Source organism: Passer domesticus, chromosome 2 (assembly GCF_036417665.1).
Source record: "Passer domesticus isolate bPasDom1 chromosome 2, bPasDom1.hap1, whole genome shotgun sequence".
Taxonomy (NCBI): Eukaryota; Metazoa; Chordata; class Aves; order Passeriformes; family Passeridae; genus Passer; species Passer domesticus.
The window spans coordinates 123,758,925-123,783,544 of NC_087475.1; the positions used below are offsets into that span (position 1 = coordinate 123,758,925).

The 24,620-nt window shown below is 38.3% G+C and overlaps 1 protein-coding gene and 1 long non-coding RNA gene across 14 annotated transcripts in view; one reads left to right on the forward strand and one right to left on the reverse strand.

The window, feature by feature from the left end:
- EPHA6 (EPH receptor A6) overlaps positions 1-24,620 on the reverse strand; it is a 372,934-nt gene that overhangs the window by 139,406 nt on the left and 208,908 nt on the right. The window lies entirely within an intron of this gene.
- Positions 9,627-20,744, forward strand: LOC135295041 (uncharacterized). Its single transcript, XR_010357087.1, has 3 exons — positions 9,627-10,064; positions 17,795-17,950; positions 20,222-20,744. It is a non-coding gene; the product is annotated as an uncharacterized LOC135295041 (long non-coding RNA).

A 24,620-nucleotide genomic window follows, 5' to 3' on the forward strand; every position in this document is an offset into this window, starting at 1 on the left:
CTTGCATCTTGCAGTGGATCTGTGCCATCTGTGGCACCTCTGCTGTATCTCAGACTCACTGCAGTCGTTCATCACTGAGTCCACCTGCACATATTCTTTGTGAGAAGAGCAAAAGTTTATCACCACCTGGGAAGTGCTGACCATGCCTGAAGTCAGAGGAGTGAAATAGACAATTAAACCTAAAATGCAGAGCACTCCCACAAGATCCTATGGACAACACACACAGGAATTCTTCAGTTCATTTGGAGGCTGAGGCACTGGGTGCCACTCCCACGGTCAGGCAGCTCCCCAAACCCTGCACATCTGCTCTTGGGACAGCCAGGCAGTCCTACAGAAGGGAATCTGCCAGGGAGACAGGCCAGAGAAATGTGGGAATTTCTTAACAACAGGTACATGCATTTGGCTGACTCTCTGGGGGAGGCAAATTTTGTGCCTTTGGCCTGGGCAGACTCATCAGAGGACAAACTGCTCTGGGATGGTCAGGAATGGGAAGAGTCCACTCAGCACCATTTGTTATCCATGCCTGAAGATGAGCAAAGGCTTCAGGATATGCACTGAGTGAAGAGAAATGCAGGAGCAAAGACACTTCAGGCCTGCTGCAGCAGCAAAGGAAGAAAAGATCCTGTGCTGGGAAGCACTGCAATGAAACTTACTGGAATATCTGCAGGGAGTTAGTGACATCAAAAATGGGGTAAGGTGAAATATTAGTCCATCTGTGAGTGGATTATCCAAGAGACATCTGCATTGCCTGTGGATTTTTGTAACCCCACGAAGTAGGTGCTGAAATTCACACACCACTGGATTGATCTTTTTTCATAAGGCTCAGAGCGGCTGAGACATTAATTTCTTTAAGGTGTAAGATTTATTCTGTAACATGAATTTCTTGCTTTAGGAACTCAAGCACTGTCTTAAGTATCATCACTATCAAAGTAGCAACCATTTAATTCAGTAAAGATGGGAATGGATGGGAAAACTCATGTGGAGAGATTTATTACATCATAAAGTTTGCATAGCATGTTTAGGCTGGATGTAATTCATAAAACCTTGGATGTTCATTGCCTATATCCTGAAATACATAAAATAAGGAATATCTACTCCCCTTCCACAGGTCAAAAAATAATAAGCACACTTTGGCTACTGATCAAGCTGAACATATGTAGAGATTGAAGCTGCCCCATCTGTGTGCTGGCAGCAGAAGGGCTGAGGCACGTTGTGTCTGAATCAGAGATGTGAGCTGAGTCCTGCCCTGCCTGTGCCCTGCAAGCCCCCACAGCCCCTTCAGCTGCAGGTGGAGGAGCATCTGCAGGCTCAGGGAGCAGGGTGGCACTTCAGGCTGTCAGTCACATCCTGATGGATGTGTCATTGCCTACAGACATTTGTATGCTGTGCCCACACCAGTCCAGTGGATCACCAACACAGGAACAGGCTTTTTATCTAAACTGCCCAGGAAGCAAGGCTCCACAGGGATTGTTTTTAAGTCTGCCTGGCATGTGAACTTCAATATGCATAAAACTAGGCTGGTTTTGGGAGGCTTTACAATGCATTACATTTTCTGTCACTGTGTCTACATATGTATTCACTGCAAACTGGTTTTAGAAAAGAGAGATGCCTCAGCATGTGAAAAACCAAACCAAAACAACCCTTCTGCTCCCACATTTTCTACTCATGATTATGCTGTTATCATGCAATGAAAAATAAGGAAATACTTACAAACTTCTTTGGAAGTTGAAAATGAGTTTTCTTCTCCAGTGGCAAGAAACAATAGTATGAATACAGAGAGAGATATGCCAGATGGCCTCAGTTAGGTTTTACTAATTTACTGAAAAGTTTGTAGGCAGAAAACATGTATATTCTGAACATGGAGTACACTCCATACTTGTGAAAGTCTGTATGCATTACTTAAGAGGTGTGAAGAAATTACAGTGATGGAAGAAAAAAAAACACAAGATGAAAAACAGACTTCCCACGAAAAATATCAAACTCTACATGTTTTTAGTGAGAGCATTTTTGTTGTCCATGTTAAGAACGTATTTTCACTTCAGTTTGCGGCACCACAGTAGGGTTTTTTTTAGCTTCTTCCTTCATTTTTATAGGTAATTTTGTATTAGAAGCACATCTATCCCTAACAATTATGGTAACTCAGTTACCCCTTAAAACATATTTTTCAGTGAATTATTTTTGTTTAAAATAAAACAAATCAGGTAGAGACCAGAATCTGTTATTATTATCTAGTAACTGCACTAGACATTTTTTACTTGATAAATCAGTGCATATAAAACTCAGTGGTTATTTACCTTGATGTTTCCATCTACAGTACACAAGTGCATGGCTTGGCCTTGTGAGCAAACATATGCTACTTGGGATCAACAGGGTGAGCAACCAAAGGAAATGGAATTGATTTAGATATAAAACTCCAGTTATTTTTCTTTCCACATGGCTTATTTCTGCTCTTACTGCATGCTGTTTAAAGAAGGCATGCTGTCAAAGTGGTCAGTAAACACACAGAAAACACTTCTGTACTTTGGTTTCCTACTTAGAAGACATGCTGCTTCCCTTTCTGTCTTATCACTGAAGACAAGGGTGTTTTCCCAGCCAGAAAAAATCCTGGCAGAAAATAAAGATTGTTTATATCGCTATTATCCATTTCAGTATTTGTGTAAATAGAATGCACAGGTCACATAGTTCAGTCCTCAACTCTGAACGCTTTAATTTGGGAATGCCTGGGGTGTTTCGTTTTGAGTTTTTATTCAGGTACATTATGATTTTGTTCCTTTACCAGATTTCCTATATGCACCTTTCCTTTTCTAGTTGTAACTAGATCTTTTTTTAGGCAACTGATCCTTGGGACATCAGGCCATTGTGATGGATGTGAGAAACTGCCTCAAGGAGACAGAAGAAGATGGTGACATAAGCAAATTACAGCTCTGATCACAGCCAAACTTCAGTTTTCAAACTTTTGTTTCTGAAAGCAAAACCTTTCCAATAAAAGCATACTTTGCACAATGAAAATGATAATTTTAAAGGAAAAAACCTTTAACCAGTTGGTCTGTATTTACATCTTTAAGCTTTTTGGTTTCTCCCTGTAGGATATACTTTTATATTTAGATATCAAAATGACAAAAAAATTGGATGCTAGTGAGTACATAGGTTCATCCTGGAGCACACAGGACTCTTGGGAATATGTATATGAGACACAACCAGATTCCATTTTTTAAAGGAATTAAAAACTCCTCTGATCAAAATGATGCACTGAAATCTTACAGAATTTATACACCACAATGATCAGGTGAATGCAAATTAGTCCCAGAACTCCATGGGTTGGCTTCACCACAAGCATGGCAAATGAGACACTGGAGGAAGGAAGAGAATTTTCAGAATCAGACCAGGCTAAGAATCATATTCCTGAGACAGAATGCATCCAGTCTTGCACAATTTACAATGTGGTAAAAGCTCTTAAGATATGACAGATGGGAAAAGTGTACATCTGAATTCCTTGTCAGTGAAATCATAAAGAGATAGGACTGTTACCAGGCTGAAGTCTCAGATTTACTGCATTTGGAAACACTGGAGTGTAGACAAGATAAATACTGGAGATGACACTGGCAGCTAATAAAAGTACTTCAGAGTGCTTGATTATGATCCGTTATTTATGATCTAACACGAAAACTGTGGGTAGGCGGGAAAGGTCCCTGTCTCAAAGGCTTCAGTATGAGAGATGAAGGATTAAAACAGAAGGGGAAGTAAGAGATGATTTCCTAAATGAGGACATAAATTGTGTTTTCATGTCACTTCTAGCAGGCTGCCCCAATGTCTGGAATATGTAACAAATTTAGTGAAATTACTTGAAATTATCTGAGAGCATTTGTATCTTAAATAATGCATAAGCAATGCAGGTTACTGTTGGAATCATTTTGGAGTGACTCAGCTTCAGAAATGTTGAAGCATCTATATGGAGTCAGCTTTCTTTAAAGCTACCTACAGAAAGAAATGCATATGATCTTTAATTGTTTCAGAGCAGCTCACAAAATTATATTAAGATTCCTAAGACTTGTATTACAAAAGTGGACAATTTATCCTAACAGCCATTCTCTTGTAAGATGACTTGATATAGATATTTTATTAGAACTTAAAATCTCCATGTTCCCCTACCACAATGAAAAAAATTATATAGACACAAAAAATTTGGTTTTATGCTTTGACCAAATATCAAGAACAAAAACCCCCATCCTGTAAAGCTTCAAGTTTAGCAAACCACATTAGAACACAATAAAATGTAAATGAAATTTTAATACAGTTCTTCACTGTACATTGTATTCAGCACAAATATTTCACTCAATTGCATTTGTTTACTCACTGATCCAGAAAACGATGTCTCAATGTGTAAAGGCAAATGCAATAAAGCAACTCTGTTACACAGCAGAATCTGGCCTTCACACAATCACAACGACCTACGTCACATTTTAAAAACTCTGAACACAGATTCTAAGCAGTATTTGTCTCAATGAAATTGAATCTTTAAAGACATTAACAATAACTTGTGAACCACTAACATCCATTCCTTTCATCTCTCTTCAGCAGTAACTAAAAGCAGCATATTGTCTAAATATTGTAGTGTGAAAAACTGAAATGAGTGTTTCTCCTCTATAACTAAAAGTAGAACCAAAACCTGTCAACCACATTCATCGTGGTTATCATTATCTTGACAAAACAGGAATGTCTCTGCTGTCAAAATGGCAATGTGCATGAACATTTTTTGTTCATGTTTTGCATTGCCTAGGATGGGGTGTTGAGGGTGGGAGGGAAAGGGCAGTTTGTTCTTCATGCCCCAGGCCAGGTGGCCTCTTAGCAGCACGTTGGCTCAAGCAGGCATTCCAATCTCAAATGGCTTTATGAGTGCTTCTGTGCATGCTGAACAAAGCCTGCCATCCTCCCCAGCTCCATCACCCAGCATCTTTCAATCAACAAATTGCACTTTGGCATGAACAAAAGGTTTAGGATGGACTTCTGCCACCCTCCCAGTCCCAAGCTAAATGGCTGTGAACATATGCAGAGATTGTGCTGCTCATTTTTAGGGCTTTATGATGGCACATTTAATTGTAATAAAAGTGCAATTGATGGAAAGTGAGTTACAGATTGAACAGGCAGTACAGCAGCTGTACAAGGTCATTCAACAAGGACTACTCATTACTTCAAATTACCACCCATGAGGAGAATCTACAGAATATGCCAGGATGGAGCTCTTTCCCTGACACCTCATCTTTCAGTTTCATCCCAAAGGCCATCTTTGTTTTCTTTACGGATAGCATTTCCCAATTAGAACCTGCTGCCTTAAGTTACAATGACTCAATTGCCATCTCTAATGCAATTCACACGTGTGAGGCTGCTCCTGCTGCTCCCATTCATTCTGAAAAAAGGTGATTGCTACAAATTGCACCCAACAGTTTGTCTGTTCACAGACCTGTGTTTCTGCCCCATTTGACAGAGTGATGAAAGACAGATGACTTGTTTAGTTTTAAATCACATTTGCATTCGATTTTCATTTATCTTTTACTTTCATAGCTCCTCATTGAACTACAGCCTGACAATATTTGTCAAGAAAAAGATATCCCGTAACTTGCTTAACAGTTTATAGGATTTGGCAGCACTGGAGCTTTTTCTTGATTATCTTTCCTGGCATTCACAAACAGAGACAAGTATTAGATGGAGAGACAGTTAAGTGGAGCACAACTTTGTTCATTCTTTGGGGAATCAGCAATATTTTACTGGAGATAGTTCATGATCTTTTTTATTGACCGCTGCCTCCCAAGGAGCCAACATCAGAACCTTCACACTTTTTAAGTGATTTCCCAGTGAGCTGGAAGGGAAGCATTGCCCTGCCTATAGAGAAGGCATGGGTGAGATGGAGTTAACAAGATATTCATTAAGGAATGCTCACTCCAAGACCTCTTCAAATTTCATTTAATAGAAAGTCAGATTTCCTATCCAAAGAGTTCCTGCCTAAAGCAGAAGAAAATGCCAGCAATTAGCTCAGCTTTCTGCAAGGCTGCCTTGCACCATGGCCCTGTCTCACTAAACTCTCACAGGGAGGAAGGGCCACATGTCCTCCTGTCACCCCTTCAGAGGATGCTTTTCTGACACCTTCATGTCTCCCTTCCAAATTCTAGGCCTCTTTGCACTAAAATTTACTGTCAATAGTTTAAAAAAATCCAAACTATAAATACATCTATAAAAATATGAACTATATTTTACTCTATTAGTCAAGAAATATCTCAGAAAATAGGTACATTAGGGCCCTCATCTGGCATTTTTGAGCTGGGATTTGCTGTAGAGTTGCTGACAAAGGAATAGAATAAATACCATATTTACATATAGGAAAACTATGACTCCATATCACCTTCAATCTACAGCCTCAAAGCTGTTAATCTAATAAAATGTCATGCAATAAAAAAGATAAAGCTGAACTGGAGATCAGTAGCAATGTTGTTATTTGCAAGCACTATCAGCAGAGAATATCAACCTTTTTGTCAGGAATGCATCAAGAAAATTGATTCAAGTTGCTCCAGTTTGAAATATTGTCCAATAGCTTTTAAACATGCTCATTAATTGTCCTGGCAAATACAAAAAACAAAAAAAGAAAAAGGAAATACAGAGCTGTTGACTTCAAAATGCAAAAAAAAAAAAAAAAACTGTAAGAAAATTATTTACTGGATACATTTAATAAGGTAACTGATAACCCTTATTCTGAATGGCTGCAGAACACCCAGAACAGAGTAAATGTCTCTTGTTCATTCTCTTGTTCATTTTCTTGTCTTCCTGTTTCTCCAAGATCTGCCAGAAAATATATTTATTTATGAGTGGTCACCTATAAATCTAATGATAAGAACTGCTTCTTATAACCTAAAGTGCTGAGATAACATGTTTGTTTAACAAACTATTTTTATCGGTGTGCTGTGCACATCACTGTGCTGCCCCACCTTTACTAAATTCAAGTGCTACAGAGCCTTCAGGAGAATCAATCAGTCAGCAGAGACACTCACTGGAGGTTTTATTGTCTTTTCAAATGGCACATAGTGCCACGGACTGCACAGCTGTCACAACTGATAAGAGCTCCTCAATGCTGGACAAATCCAGCCTTATTCTGTTTTTCTACCCTCATTCTCTGTCATTGTTTATCTCTTTCTTGCAACACTCAGTTTTTGTAGTTGACAAATGCAACTTCTAATATTCATGGTTTTTCTGAAAAATGTTAATTTCACAGTGCAAAAGTACTTCTTGTTCCCCTCCCCATAAATCCAACCTGCAATCATTTCAAAAGGCATCTGCTCCTGTGGCTCTCAAGCAGTACCACAGATATGGGTTGTAAAGAAGCACTCTGCTCAAGAAATGGCTAGAAACAGTGGTAGCAAAATACTGCAAGAAGAAACCATTTGAATGGGGAATATTTGGAATCTATGAGCATTGATAAGGCTCCTGTACAAGACTTAGAAAAACTTCTGCTTTGTTTTGCTTTGTTTTTCAGAGAGTACACCCTATGCACTTCACAAAAAGGCATTAAATATTTCTCAAATTAAAGCAGAGTTATGAAATTACTGTAAATTAAAAACAGACAATAACATTATAGATGTCAGTACTGTAATTTAATTTATTTTAAATAGACAGACACCCTAAGTGTTACCAGTAAGGCACCAGGTCTGTCAGAAATCACAGAACCCCAGGATGATTTCGGTTGAGGGACCTTTAAAGATAATTTAGCTCCTATCCAGGGACACCTTCCCCTAGATTAGGTGGGATGCCATGGATGAAGACAGAACACTTTCAGAAATGGTCTACTGGCATTGGAAGTCAAACTGCGCTGATGGATCAGTCAGAACTCAAAGTGCTGACCTTTGCACTTGTTTTCCACCTTGATACGAGTTCACCCTCAAACTCTGATACCACTAATCTTAAAAAAGCAATAAAGTAACTAAAATTTTATAAAGGGAAAACTCTCCTACATTAGCAAGTGAGTAAATGAAACATTATTTCTACTGGTTATTGATCAGTTTTTTAATGTTCTTGAATTTCCACTCTCCCTTGTCAATTCCTACTTAGGAAGATATCAATAGTTTATGAAAAAAATAAATCATGTTCTAAGTCTCACTTTGAATGGACTTGCTATTGTCATCTACTTACAAGAGCTGGAGGAGGAAAGGCTTTTCTGGGATTTTACAAAGAAACCTTTACTAATGCAGTGTTACTACTACTACTACTACTACTGAATTGTCCTCTATAAATACATTATTTTGATCAAAAATATATGTAGATTATTCAGCTATTTACAACTTTGTTTCCACTTTTACCTGTGTAATACTCAGAATCTGGAGGACACTAATGGAAAATTGACACAGGTAGGTCAATTTGTGTATGGATAATCACTAAATAAATATCTATACAACTTGAACAAAATTGATGCAACCCTGAGTACAATGAAAGGGTTTTTTTACAAAGAGTAGAGAAAAACATTCTGTACCTGTGAGAATTCAAGGTAAGAAACCAAATAACTCAGCAAAGGGCTGGATTTTAGGTGTACTGGAGCCCACAGTTCATAAAACCTTGTATTTTAAATTCAGATTAACTTCTTTTACAGAATATCAAATTCTTATTTGCTTAGGGGCATCTCTTTAATATCACAAGAATGTTAGTAGGAGTTAATAGAAGAAATTTTGAATCACCAACACTGAAGAAAATTGGATCCTGGCAGGTGTATTGAATAATAAGATGATGAGGACATAGAAATTGTACAAAGCTTTATGCAGCTACTACCATGGCCAGGTAATGCTAAATTCATAAGAGACAAAGATCAGAGAAGTCTTTCAAAAATTAATTAATCAACCTTCACACACTGAGATAATACTTTCTTTCAAATGTTTTAGCATGGTTTTTTTTTTGACAGCTTCTGCTTGCACAATTCATCACCTTAATTTCAGCTACCCCACAGCACTCCACTGTTTCAGAAGACCGTTTCCAAACTCTGTTTTCATCTTGCCTAGATACATTCCACCAGGACATTTAAAACTCAGGACTGCTCTGCATGAGGCATATTGCTCCTCCCTCACCAACCCTGAGGGGAAAGTTTCCGAGTAGTGTGAAAATAGTGGCACCCATTAGGGAGGAGCACACTGGGAACGAGAGTGAGAGACAAGCATGAGGGGTCTACACTACTGGGACCTCTGATATAAAGAGAGAGCAGACTAAGCAATTAAACTCTGTCAGATGGAGAAAAGTCAGTAAAAAGAGATGAGAGAGGGAGTGGTAAAATTGAGAAATGTAAAGGATTGTTTGGATCAGATCAGTACAGAGAGAAAATTTCCATGGGCCAGTGGTCAACCCCAGCCTGCTACCAGAGCAGCTCCAGGGCACGTGTGGGTTTCCACAGCAGTGACCAGTCCCTAAAGGGCTTTTAGGCCTTTTCAGAAAGCCACAAATCAGCTCTCCCATGGTTCATGGGCTGCTACATCTCCAGCCTGGCAGAGGAGCAGGGCTGCCACAAGAGCTGCTGGATAACATGGACCCACAGCAATGCAGAGAAAGCGAGACACCTACAGGCAATTTCCTTGGGCTCTCCTGGCAACCAGGTGTCTTCTGATTCCAGTCCTGTGTCAAAATGGAATCCAAAGCCTGGAGGGAGCCTCTGTAATTTCCTGGTGGCCAGCTCCTCTCTGCTCTCTGACACACGGCTCACGCCTCCTGATCGGTCACACAGTTTGGTCTGTGGCTCTCAGGGTTTCATGGAACACTGATGCAGTGAGCAAACATCCTAAGTTTTATTTTCAGCAGCCATTCAACACTTTAAATGTGTGTTCCAGCACCCATTAGAAGGACATTCAAGGCTGCACAGTGTTTTGGAGACTCTTTGGCTTTCAGTCAAGTGCTCTATCTGGAGATCAAACAGGATTGAAGTGGAACCAGGCAGCTGCACCAGCTCCATATCATCAAGTTCAAGTTCATGGTGCTGCTTAGAATCTTCTGTTCAGCTCAGACAGTTTCTATTCAGGTTCCCACTGCTCTCGTGCCCCATGCAACTGGTGAGTATAACTGTAATTATTAGGTGCTGAATAAATGTCACGAAATGTTATCTGATATTTCTGTAATATACACTGCATTAGTATGTGCCACGCTTGCTTTCTATTGCTTTCCCATCACACAGCGTGGTGTTGCATAAAGGCTTTTATCCCCAGAGAGCTTTCTCATGAAAAGTGCTGAGACACTGTAAATCTATCCAAAACAGTGCTGCTATCTTTGACTTTGATACAGCCAGCTACTCAGTAAAAAGGCACATTGGAATACACTAGGAAAGAAAAAAAACCCAACAAAACAAACCACTCAATTCTGAGTTGATTCAGTGCTGATGTGTCTGAAAAAAGTTAGGCAGCAAAACACTTCAAAGATCACTCTTTCCAAACAATAAAAAAAAATACCTTAAAATTTGACATTTCCAAAATGATGAATCTTGGATTGAATCATGTGAAATGTCAAAATGAAGAGAAAAAGAAAAATCAATAGCTGTGCAGATGAAGCACTGTGAGGTCAATCACACTGAACTGCTACTGCCAGCCACCCATGTCTTTTTAATAGCAGGATTTTCAAAGTCTACAATACCTGAAAGACACTAGAGATTAATTTTCAAGACCGAATTCCCTCTCAACAATAAAGTTATTACACATCTTGTTTTTCAAGACTGAAGCAGGGGAATAATGAAACAGCACATTTCCAAGAAGTTTTTACCGTATTCTTGGGATTAGTTCATCAACGTTGTCCTCAGAATTTCATGTTATATAAATTTTCCTTTGAATTTGATATATTTTCCTGCCATGTTACTGAAAGTTTTAATCAGAGGAGGAAAAAAAAGGCTTAGAAATCATCACTGCTTTTGAAATGTATCCTGAGCCAGCTGCTGACCCTTTTGTGACAAAACCTAGTATTTTCCTGTGAAATTCACAGTTGTGGCATAAATACACTGGGCAGTCCTAAACTGGGCATGTCCTGATGGAGTTGGCCTCCCATTCCTGGCCGTGTGGGAAGCTGACAGTGGCTGGCAGAACAGAGGTGCCCAAAAGTAGAAAATATGAGTAGCTCCTGTATTACATTTCAGTGTGCATCATCATGAGGTAAACCTAGGGCATTTCATTTCCTCTCATGTATTAAATGTTAACTTTTTCCTGAATTTATTTCTGAAATGGAACACATTGGACTAGCCAGTTGAATACTGACAGGTACCTGTAAGTAAAACAGGATAATCACCAAGTGGGAAACCCCTTGTTGTTCTAGTGAATGCAATGATTTTCCTGTTATCTATAATCACTGGTTTTATTTAGGTTTAAAAGTCTTTTAATTAAAATAGATCCTATCCATGGAATATTAGCACAACTGTTTTTATTGCAGCACTATTCACGTAAAAAGGTAAAACAAAGTGTGATGGAACTGGATTACTCCTGGATAATTCTTCAAGAGGAGACTGAGAAGAGAGAAGCTTTTGTTTCTTTTCTAAAATCTCATGAGGGGAAAAGAAGGTTTATTTGAGGAGAAAGAAAAAAGAAAGGCATTTCAGAGAAAGAGTATGTCTGAACTGATATTAGAAAGTAGACTTATAATGACTGATGTTAGAGATTAGCCTTGAAAGATTAATGGCATTAATTCATGAGACCATCCCTAAACTTCTCTAGTCCTTCTAGGACAGTATACAATCATATATTTTTACAGCCTGAGCTGTTTTAGAGCTTTAAGATGGAGACAAAATGGAGACTCAATCTATAAAATACAGTTAGTGCTAGTAAAAGAAAACTGTCTCTGAAGCTTTTCTTTTAGATTTTCCTACAATATTTACGATCTTGTATTGCTGTTTAAAGAGGAAGTTGGGGGAAAGCCTTACTTTGAAGAATATGAGTATGTTTTTTCATTGAGAGACTTTTTTGCAGTTAGGAAAAAAAATCAGGTAGCCTTTGAAATGAGATTTTTTCACTCCACCACCCAATGTAGAGCTAAGGTAAATGTGGTGTTGAACTGCACCAGCCTGTGTCAGTTCTCTCTGTAATTACTAAGCAGACAAGGGCATTTTAGAGCATGACTGATGGTTTCTTGTTTCTCCAAATCTGGCAGCAATCTTATTCAACTGAATGTGGTCAACAGAGGTAAATAACAGAATATTTACTGGTTTTGATGAGCTGATGGTTAAAGAGCTTCTTCAAAAATCTTGGCTTTTGCCAAGGCAACACCTTCAAAAACCTTCATGCCTTTGAAAAGGATTGAGAAATGCCCCAGTTTCTCTTTCTGTCATTACCAAGTGTATAGAAAAAGAGATATGAAGTGCTTTTTTTCAAAACCATGACAGCCACATGAGAAAAATCTACAAACACAGTGCAATACAGAAGAAAATACATAATTTAGCTCTGCCCTCATGGGAGCACTGATGCTTGGAAATCACAAAGTGGCCAAGGAGGGGGAATGATGCTTTCTTTCTGAGAGCTCAGAAGAATGCCTTAAAGTCATGTTATGCTTGCATGATTTTTGATTTCCTGTCAGAGCCAGGAAATCCTCTTTACCTACCAAATCTAAAAAAGTGATGGTTTCAAAACCTCAGCTACAAATTACTCTCCTAGATGGGCTCTTCCTTTCTACATAAAGGACACAGAACTCTTGTATTTACTGTAATACACATTTTTTAGGTATGGAGCTCACAGTAATTTTTAAATTGTTCTCAGGTTTACATTTGACCTATTTGAAATCTTAACTTTTCTATTTAAACCAAAGTCTGAAAGTGAAAAACCTTTAGAACTAAAGAAGAACTGTTACTAAGAACTACTCGTTCCTTTTCTGCTTATAGATCAGAGTGTTTTGGGACCCTCCTACTCCTATAGTATAAATATGTACCAGATGTTTGTGAAAAAAAAAAAAATAATCTGGTAATCAGTCTAATTAAGCCCATAGATTTTGCTGCATATTTTAGCATTTCATCAGTGGTCTGTAAAATCAAATTGCAAATGCTATTTACATGAGCCACAAGTCAAATACAAGCAAAATAGCTCTTTCAAATAGGGTATTCTTTCCTGTTTTATTGTAAAAATGTGTCTTGCAGATGCTTGCTACTTCTACCTACATTTAGGGTATTTGGATAACCCTAAATTAGGAAAAAAAAAAAGGCCTCTATGGTCTGCCATATATATCTTGTCAGCCTGTCCTCAGAACTTCTGTCCTGATGGTCAATCCCAATCAAGCTGGAGACAGAAACTGGAAATAATTTGGGATAGAAAGGACTTTGGAGGGCACCTGGTCCGACCTTTGGATCAAAGCAGACCCCAGTTAGATTTGTGCTTTGTTCAACAAGTTTTGAGTATTTCGCAAGATAGGATAGAGGTCAGCAGGGTGTCAAGTTTCCACAAGTACTAAGTATTTCAGCAGATTAGAAAACATTTTTTACCATTCTTCACTGAACAAAAGACTGCTCTCAGCCCTTATGGAACATCAGACAATCCACACAGAAGTGTCTGAGACCTGAAACCACAGCACATGAGGCTTCTCTAGGTTTATTGTTCTCAAAACCAGGTGTTCTGCTGGACAGAAACTCACAAAAAATGGACAGAACAGATAGAACTTTCTAAAATCCCATCCAATTGTAACAATACATTAGCACTAGAGGTGAACAGCAAAAGAACAAATAAAAGTTGCAGCCCTTCAATTCTGGGAAGATATAAAGGAATATAGCCTTTCACCATTAAATGGTCAAATAGTGCAACAGGTTGTCCAGAGAGACTGTGGAGAATTCTTGGAGACATTCAAAACTCAAATATGAAAGGCCTTGAGCAACCTGATCTTATTTGACATGTTTTGATTTGAGCTTGAATCAGATAATTTATAGATATCTAATCGGATCTAAATTATCTTGTGATTATATTATTTGAACAATTATGATGAAACCTAGTAAGTTAGTAATGTTACATATGTATTGCTATCACAGGTAATCATATATGTAATTATGTTAGAAGGTAGGATTGCAGAGTAAAGCATTCAAAATTTAGAAGAGCTTAGAATTATGGCTGGCCATTAACCAATTAAACACTATGCATTTAAACCATTATATTATCCTTAATTACATGCATGAATCCATTATTCCACCACTTCAGTTACTGAATGGGATGAATCATATTTAGTGAATAGGAAGTAATTCAATATTTCTTATCTTTAACCAACATAGTCCCAGATTGAATTTGCTGTTGGCTCTAAAAAGCCACAATCCCACTCTATGAATCTGTAAATGTAATGCTAAGATGGAGTGTCAAAATTGTCTTTGTGAGGTGAATTACTTTCTACATTTAACAGAAGAAAAGAAAAAGGCATGGATTTAGAAATTAAGTTTCTTGAAATGTATATGCTGCCTTTGGCATAGAGAAATCTATACTGTGACAGTGTGTCCTAAAGGGTACATTCCATATTATAGAAGCAAAAAAAACCGTAATCCATGAATTTATGGCATGCCAAACCAGTACCACACGTCACCCATTCTTCCCAAGCTGTGAAAATGCCAGTTTTAACACCAGAGCCTTATTTCATACCTCAATATATTCTTGCTGAAATGGGTGGAGTTGGAATAGTTGATATTGGGAATTATAACAGAATACACTGCTTTTTCATAGTCATTTGTGTGCCATAATAACCTTCTTCCTTTGTTAAAAGAGAGACAGATCCAGTGTTCATTAGCACTAATTTAAGAAAAGACCCAAACAGCAACTGAGCCATGGCACACATATTCTCTGGTGACCTAGGCACTGTGTGTGAAGGCAGGTTTGGGGCTAAAGAGCATGAAATGCTGACACACCACATTCTGAGATGAAAGGGGAAGAGCAGGAAAGCTCCAGACAAAGAGAAAATTAGCAGAAGACAACAAGCACAGAAAGTACACAGCACTACATCCAGCTGAGGGGGAGGATGGGGAATAGGTACTCTGGCTGATTGGAAAAAAGAAGCTCAAAAGCATCTGAAGATGGGAGTTTTTTATCATTTTTATCAACTACAGGATGAGAAGGATAAAAAGTACTATTTTGATATTTTTGATTCTGACATGTCAGAATAGAACCTAGATTAAAAATGTACTTAAACATTTGTTTTGCTTCAAGTATTAAACAAAGATTAAGACTGTATAATTCAAGATAGTAAAACATATTCTATAGATAGCACAAACCCCAAAGATAAAAAAAATGGTTTGCAACTCAAGGAGGATATGGCCCTACATGCATCTCACCTTTGCATGGCATTTGGTGTGCATTTAATTAAGAACACATTTTGAACAAGAAGATTGCATCAAGAAAATAAGTTTATAGAAATCAGAGATATCTCAAGTCATATATTATGGAAGAAAAACCACAGGTATTTTCCTTCCTTCCTTTTTTTTTTTGGTTTAATTTAAAATTTGCTTCAGTTAGTGACATTCACACTAACAGCTCAATGAAGATCTTATACAAAATGTTAGCAAATGCCACTGCACTGCCTGTAGAGAATAAGGGGCTTATTGACATAGCAGCTTCCAGCATAAAATGTCATGATTGCAGTATTGACTAACAGCATATCAAAATAAACATCTGAAAGTCAAGGTAATGCTTGAAGACAATCATCCTGAACCACCAGCTCTGCACTTAACAAAAAAGCCCCATGCCTTCCTCCTGGAGCATTTTAAGATATAAACTAGAAATTCTGTTCAAGTGGTTGAGGCATAATATAAAGACTCTATCAATTTAGCCTTCTGTCTTAGGCAATTTAGCTCTTGACATTTTTCTCATTATTTTTGCTCTGTATCTTTGGTATGTATCATTCTGTGGGCACGGCAGCAAAGATTTCATTTTACTTTATCAGAAATACTTGAGAAATTGTCTTGGGAATGCACTTTAACAGTGCAGCAAGGTACAAAACAATAACTTGCCTCTGCTAGTGATTACTAAAACAGCACTGAAGTGTTTATAAAAATAAAGGTCATTTAGCAGCAGCAGCAAAATCCATCCTATTTGCCTTATTTGTATTATAAGTGACATATGAAATAAATAAACAAGCCACATTAGAAAGACTCTCTGATGTTCTTCTCTCATGAGGGTTTCAAAGTACACTGATGCTCTTGCCTTGCCAGACTTCCCACTGACACTAGGACTGGAGTTTGTCAGGAATTAATTTGTCCAGCAGAATAAAAATCCTAAACAGGAATAGAAGTCCTAAATCCCATATAGGAACAGAATTTGGCCAAAGTCTCTCACAGTACTACCTGGGCACATCTTTAGGAGATGATGGGTGTCTGAAATTCCTTCCTAAAGTTAGTTAATCCTGGTCCCTCCATTCATTTTATTACTGATGTAAAAGGAAATATGGATGGGAATGCAGAATTATTTATCAAGTTTTATATCTTTAGGCAATGCCAAACAGTTCAATCTATGTTGCACATGTATACGTGACTATTTTCTATTCTGTTTGAAGGCTAATGCATTATGGTGGTTTTTTTTTTTTAATACCAAAGTCCTAAAATGCATCTATATTTAAAAAAAACAAAAACAACTACTTAGACTCATCAGTTCTTAACATGTACTTTACTGGATATAGAATGAAACAGGAGTAAAAATGGAACTGCTCCACTTAAAGCTTTCAGTTCAGCTCTGAAGTCCAGCCTTAGCTGCCAGAGATACAAGGGAGCATAATGCAAGGTCATATTTTAAACAGGGTTCTGGAGGTTTGTGGTGTCATTGCAAGTGAAATCTCTCCTGCTTCATGCCTCTGTCCCTCAGCTTTTCCACTGATCTGCAAACCTGAGACAAGCATAGCTTGCAACACAAAAATTCAGAAGTGAATGAAGACTGATCAGTGGACAACATGGGGATGTACCAACCATATGGCATCTGCTGCAGGTGCATTCTCTAGAGAGCTGGGCAGAAAAAAAAAACAGTACAAAATCTTTTTTTCTGAAAATGGGATCCACAGTTTTGTAAACTGACTGTGACCATTTTAAAACTAAATAATTGAAGTCTATGTCTCCAAGTGTGGTGTTCAAGCTTTTTTATCCCTGAAGAGTTCATGCTGTCCTCTAAATAATCAGCTTTTTATAACTTCTGGGATGCTCACAGGTACCTGGATATTTGTGCAGGTTAAATATGGGCAGATTTTCATGCAGTCTGAAAGAACAGGAGCTCATGGCAGCCCCAGTTCTGTCTCCTGCCTCTAAAAACACATTATTCGAGGTCAAGTAATATAAAATTGCTCAGCTGCTTGTGACACACTGAAGCTGTCCAGTAGTCTTCATCCTGCTTAAAGCAGGGAATTCTTCTCTTTGCAGAGACTAGTCCATAACCCCCACAGCACATTTTAAAAGGACATGAATAACTTCCCAAAAGCTAATAATTTTAAATGGTATCAGACATGCTGTAGAATTGGTGCCACACAAACCCCTTTTTTGTGGCCTTTCCTGGCCTGTGTTTGTTGTGCCACTCTCCATTCCTGCTGCAGCTGACAGTAAATAATCCTCTCAGTTTAGCTGCTGAAACACTGTGAACATGCCCTAATTTCCAGAAATAATTTGCTTTATTTTCAGGTAGATGCATTTTGTGGCATACATAGGCACATTGAGTTGGGTCAAACAGTCAAGTATGAATTAAATTACTTATTTTATTCCTTTCCTTGACATCAATAGCTAACCCAGTTTTAATCTGAATAAAGACATCAGCAATTTTTCAGTTACTACACAGAAGAAACATAAAACACTAATACTTTCTTTTATTTTTTTTTTAATAAGAGAGGTATGACTTTTTCATTGCCTAAAAGAAGATTCTCCATCAAAGCTACAGTTCTCTTACTGTGAAAAGGACATGGAGTTTTTTTAGTTGGAATTTAATCTCAACTCAGCTTGGATACTTCTTTGTAAAGAATTACAGGAAACAAACCTAATTAGGTAAGAAATAATAATGAAATAGGAAAGGTAGACTCTCAAACCAGAGTAAACCACATCAAAAGTTATGCTCCTTTACATCCCTAAAGAAGACAAATACTATAAATTAATATGGAAAGGAGGAAAAGTTAAAAAAAAAAACCAAAACCTATTTGTACCTAAAGTATGTTTTTGTATCTACATGGCACAGTTTCACCTGTTCAGAAACCTGAGCTTATAAAAAAATACATGCATTCTGGAAAAGATTCCAGGTACTTTCAAAACTGTGGACCTAACATTTTTTCCCTTAGCTCCTGGAAAAGAGCCTCTGTTGAACAGTTTCCTGACTTTGCCTCGGTCTGATGACTTTTAATGCTCAAAGGGAAACTGCAAATCAGCTCCTTCTACAGAGGGTGAAAATTAACCAGCAGCAGTGAGAAAAGCAAACTCTGGCAACATGGCAATCTGCTGCCTTATGAAAACTAATAAACAAACCTTGCACCTGCCATATAATTATTCCTGCAAGCTAAAGATTTTGTCAGGAGGGAGCTGCGGTGCCCAGAGAAACCCTCTGCATCCTCTGATGTCTGCCTGCTTTTATCTCCAAGGATGGAGACCCCACTTCTCTGGGCAATCTGTGCCTGTGCTTGGTCAGGCTCACAGCAAAATGTTTTCTGATGTTCAGGCAGCCCCTTCTGTGTGCTGGTGTGTCCCCAACAACTCTTTTCTTGTCACTGGGCAACATTGAAAAGAGCCTGGCTCTGCCTTCTTTCCACCCTCTCTTCAGGTATTTCCAATCTGCATTTATTTTTCATCCCACAGAACAGCCTCTCTTAACTTAGCAAATGCAGATAACAATTTGAACATCATTATAGCACATCCTGAGGAAAACAGACTAGTAAATGAGAGCCAGAATGAATTCTGATGACTCATTTGGCCCCTACTACATTTCCCCAATGTATTTTTAAAGCCTCACATTTTAACTCCCAAAAAAGAAGTAAGTTTGAATGCCAACACTATTAAACTTGAAAGAATTTTGCTTGTAAGGGATCTGTTTAATTAATACAGATAGAAAAGAAGCAGAGACAAGGATTTTGAACTAAATTACTAATAAATTAGAAGTACAGGTTAACTGGAAAGTAAACACTGGGAGAACAAAATTCTATCTTAATTACAAGTTGCAGCTCAATTAACTCCATCAGTATTGCCCATGTAAAACAGAACTAAACTGACTGGTGTGCAATTCCAAAGCAAGATACCACTTCCTTTCCTTCCTCCCACCCACAAACATGTGCTAGAAGGGAAAAGATGAAATTAATTGCACAATTGAACAAGATGTCTGTGATCTATTCATTGAGCATGCAGTGTTAAATACACATGGGCTTAATTTATATTTTATTCTGAGTAACTCAGTGGTGCTGATCACTAAAACATATTTATTTCCTTGAATTGTCAACAGAAATGAAGTCTCATGCAATGCTGGATCACTAAATTAATGTGAAACTGGATCAGTATAACTTACTGTGCCCTTTCACAAGGAGACAAAAGTGAAACCTTTTTCCTTCACTTGTGACATTGCTAAGAAGCCCTGTGTCTAGGTCACCTCACAGGAATGGTTACTAAAGAATTAGCTCTTTAACTCCCTGTGGGGATATTCTACATCAGAAAAATTGTTTTCTCTTTGAAAAATTAGTCAGAAAATGCAAAAAGTATTTCACAATAATGCTTGTATAGGATCAGATACTGTAGAATAGTTTATTGTGCAACAGCTATTCAGATAATTTCCAAATGTAGATAAGCTACTGCATGCTCTTCCCTTTAGGAGGACAAAGACACATCTTGCTTATCTCCCAAACGTTCCTGAATCACTCACAAGAGAAAAGTTGAAGAACCTTGTACCTGGGGAACCCTAACAGCAAGTGATGAAGTAATTGCCATGGGTCTCCCTGGAATGTTTGGTTTCAGGGGCTTTAGAATGTGCTATTTTCTCAGAGATCAAAAAGGAAAAGGATATACCTAGCCAAATATTTACTCAGTTTTAAGGAACAGGTGCCAGCTGTGTTGTGTTGGCCCTTTATTCCCTACCAGCTCTGTTCTGGTTTTTATTTTTAATTTATAGCCAGGGTTGGGTACAACCTCCATGGCAGATGTTTATTTTGAATATTTATGCAACTTGCACCTTGTGAGGGAGGAGAGAAAGGAAGTTGCCTCATAAGCCCTTGCAGGGAGCTGCTTTTTGTCTTGTCACTTTCTTTCCTTCCTGTGAGCTGCTCATTTGTTGCTTTACCTGAGCAGGATTTGTCAGCCCAGCGAGTTTCCCGTGATGCCAACTCTCTGAAGTGCGTCATTATCGGCGGTGCTGCCTCGCCAGGAAGGAGTTTGTTTGCTGCACGTGAACTGGCAGCTTCCTTCACAGATTCTGCACTGCTCCTCACTGTTCTGCCAGCTCAAAGTCAGCATGCAGTCCCTCAACTCTGATCATGCCCTGACACTTCACCAGATCCGGGAACAACAAGGAGTTGTTGCCCAGCACTGATTATTTAGCTGGCCAGATGAGACATCAAAAGGATTTCAGCACAGGAGAGACACCAGCTGCGGTCTTGGCACACAAAGGGAGGTTTTCCCCAGCCTTACCTCTTCTGCAAAGATTACAAACACTCAGATCTGAAATTTAGGATAATTTGAGCCCAAATGGCAGGAGAGAACACACTGCTTTCAGTATTTACGAAGCTACAAGTTTCTACTCTTATTTTTCTCTTACAGGAGCAGAGCCTCTTTGCTTACCTGGTAATTTGGAGCGTGGAAATTTGTAACACACAGACACAGAGCTACAGTAAGCATTTAAACAAGTAATGTTTAGTTTGAACCACAGATTTCCTTGAGCTGAGTCTAAATGAACATGTGCATGAAATTTAATGGATATAATGAATATTTAAAGAGTTATGATTTCTGGACTAATGATTATATAATACTATTAGCATCCTGTTGTGTGAGGCTTTAAATTCATATAACTAGAAGATTACTCTAGCAAGACCTTAGAGAAAAAATGCATTCATATAAAAGCAACTAAAATAAAATGATAAATCTGGCTAAGTTTATCCATCTTACCTCAGCACTTTTGTAAAATTTACATGGTTTAGACACATCTTCATAATACTGGAAAATCAAACTCAAGAAGTTTTCCCAGCAGGGGCTACAAAACCTCCCAACAAGAAAATGCATCCCTCTTCTTTCTCATCATTCTCATTCTAGGGAAGTCCTTTACCATCTCCCCTTATCTTCCTCCCACCTTTTCACCACTTAATATTAAAATTATTCACATAATTTTGATTTTTTTTCCCCCAAAACAGGTCATGCTCCATTCACGACACACATACATTCACTCCTGCATTATTTTACGATCATAGAAATATAAGAGGCAGAGGAGAAACCCGACTAGCTGAAGATTGCTCTGAGAGGGACAATGTCAGCCTACATTGTCTCTAGGGTTTCTTAGGACTGCTACAGCAGATCTACCAGCACACAGCCTGGAAATTGTAGCAGCATCCTCTGTGCTCACAGACTCCTCACAGCAATGTCCTGTGATGGACAAAGTGAGAGCTTCAGAGCTCTCATTCTGTGCCAATGCTCAATATTTCTGTGCATCTCACAGACTTTTAAAATCCCTATTTCCTATCTTTCTGAAAGGATTCAACAATCATCAGCCACACAGAGAGAAAGGAAAAGGGGAACAAGATGAGATGGCTCCAAACTCTCTAAGACTACAGACTTCCTGATTTTGCTCTACAATGAAATGTCAGTGTGGTACTGATTCCCCACAGCTCTTCAGCTGCTGAGGCAAAAGAGCTCTGAAGAGTCATGTAGTCCCAGAATAAAGTCAAACCTTTGGTAATATCCATTTTTAGTCACTAGACCATACTGTGTTAATGCTATTTTCCTGCTGTTGTGTTTTCAGTGCTTTGATGCAATATCTGTTCCACGGGATGTTCACAAGGACATTTAACAAACTGGGATCTCTGGAATTCAGGCTACACTCTTGGTGGTGAACATCAACACTTCCTATTCTGCCAGTAAGGCTTTTATCCACTAAATGAATCCAAAGTGATTCACTTCATGCCTCCTTTCACCCCTTTGGACACACAGCTGAAATGCTGACTTACTCATGAGCTGGACCAACATCCTCTTATCCTCAGAGGAAATATACTATTGACCAAGAATGGCAGGGGAACAGGTGAGGGAAGCTAATTTTCACTTCACTAAACTATTCAGAATTAATTTTTTTTGCAGGTAGAGTTAATTTCCATGCAAATTAAGTGGAATATGCAAAACTGTTCATAATAAATCTGAATAAGGCACCAGGAATTTATGAATAGATCTGCAATTCTGTGAAAACCTTTATCTTCCTTGTCAAAGTTTAAATGGTCCAGTACACTGGAAGCCTTCAGAAAAATGCCCTGTTGATGCAGTTCTTTACCCTCCCTCTAAACAGCCACCTGACAATGATTTGGGCGTTTCTCTGCTGTTCAACCCTTTGTTTTTATTTGTCTTCTAGATGGCTCTTCTATGCCAGCCTACCCCAAGGTTCTCACTGTTAGAAAAGCAGTTTCTCAATAATTGTATTTTCATTTGCCACTTTCTAGCCTCAGACAATTTTGAATAATTTTGCACAGCAGACAGCCCTGTTGTGAAGACACACACGTAACATTTTTTTCTGTTCAAATGAAGAAAACTACCCTTCCCCACACTGTGGTGGAAATTTCACTGCTTTAGGAGTTCATCCAGCTTAGAGGATAGGACTCGCTTAGAAAGCCTTCTAACTGCATTTTTAAACATGAAAATAAATTGTTCTCCTAAACCAATTTAAAATTCTGTTTCTAGCCAATGCTCACAGATATAAAGGTCAGGAATAATTGCTTCAAAACTCCCTGAAATTGTCCAGTCTTTGTATGGACTATATATTGCTTAAAAGGTGACTATTGTAGCACATTTTATAATGAACAGTGAGACAGGACTTAGTTTTTTGCAGAATCTGAAAGATAAAGTTTTTGATCCGATAGGTACATGATTTTTTGAACTAGGTTTTTCTCCACTGATCTTACTTAGAGTTCACCGGAGGGAACAGTACAGTGCTACTGCTTTAAAATTAATTTAGTTTAATTTAAAATCTGCTAGGAATGATGAGATGTTTTCATAAAAATAACCCAGTAGTGATCTTTTAATCTTTTGTTCTGCTTTCAGTACTTCTGACTAGGTTCAAATGAACAGCCATTTGCAAGACAGGTGCCAGTTTAATAATGGCTTAAAATTATGGAATAAAACTGCATAAAAATTCTAAAGAACATGAAAATATATGCACCAACTTTTGAGCTATTTTTAAAGTTGCTTGGTCGTAGTGAATTTATTCTCCTGCCTAAGTCAGCATGGGCAGTGGAAGAAAAAGATGGGCTTAATACCACTGAGGTGGTTTGGGGCAGGATGTTTGGCCCCCAGAAGAGCTGAGAGCAATCACAGAAGCTGTTCAGGCTTGGCACAGGCTCAAATATCCTGTGCCTGCTCAGTGTGGCTGCCTGGCCAAGGAGCAGTACGGTCACAGGGCTTCCAGGACAAAGCACCTTAATAAAAAGGAGAGTCCCAGAGGAGTTGCTCTGTTTATAGCATACTGCAACAAAATGGAGAACAGGAATGAGAGGAATCAGACATTCTATATTTATATTTAACAGAGCTATGCCACCTCTGTTGGTCACTTATAAACCTTAAAGTCACCCAAAATATCACTTTGAGGTCATTAATAAGAGTTTTTTATTAACAAATTCTTCTGTGATAATACAAACAGAGGATCCTCTGAACCACTTAGTACCCTGCTCCATGCTATCACTTCTAAAAAAAGTCTATTTATTTAGCAATTCTCAGCATCTGTTTGCTTGAACAAAAGCTGTACATGTGGACAGCTTGGAGAAATGTGTAGGACTTTGCAGAGCCTTTATCAGGTATCTGTAACATTTTTTTAAAGAATGGCATATTAGTGAGGCTGTTCCTTGAGGAGATACTGAGTCTTATTCATTGTTGAAATGTATCTTCTGTAAGTACTTATACTCATACAGTATAAGGGCTAAAAGATATCAGCTCAGAATAACAGTATTTCCCTTCTCTTTGCAAAACTGAACACGTCCACACAACATGAAAAGTAGCAAAGGTTCACACACAAATTTCCATGTGTTTTATTGCTGCTTTTCCTTCTGGCTGAAACCAAGTGCAGCTGTAAGCACAGAACCTGAATCATTCTCTCTCAGCTGAGAATATCCAGCAGTAGCATTAGAGATAGATTAAACTATCCAAAATGGCATTTTGAGCAGTAGGACTCCATCTTATACCCAGAAATAAGTGGTTGCACTGAAGCTGTTTCAAGAATATGTATTCCTGTCCTAACACTGTATTCTGCCTTTAGCACTAAGCAACTTACAGTTAAAAACTTCTTAATTCTATCACTTAGAGAGCTGATAGGCCATGAAAACTTCTGCTGTCTCATCTAAGCTTAAACAACCAAATGTGGTAATTCTGATAATGGTGGTATACTGCATTAATCACAGATGTGTCTTTTTTCCTGACAATCCTTCTGATGAGATGCTGAAATAGGGTTTTCACCTTTTCTCTTCTCTTCCCTCTTTCCCTTCATGCCTACAGCAATACCCCTCTG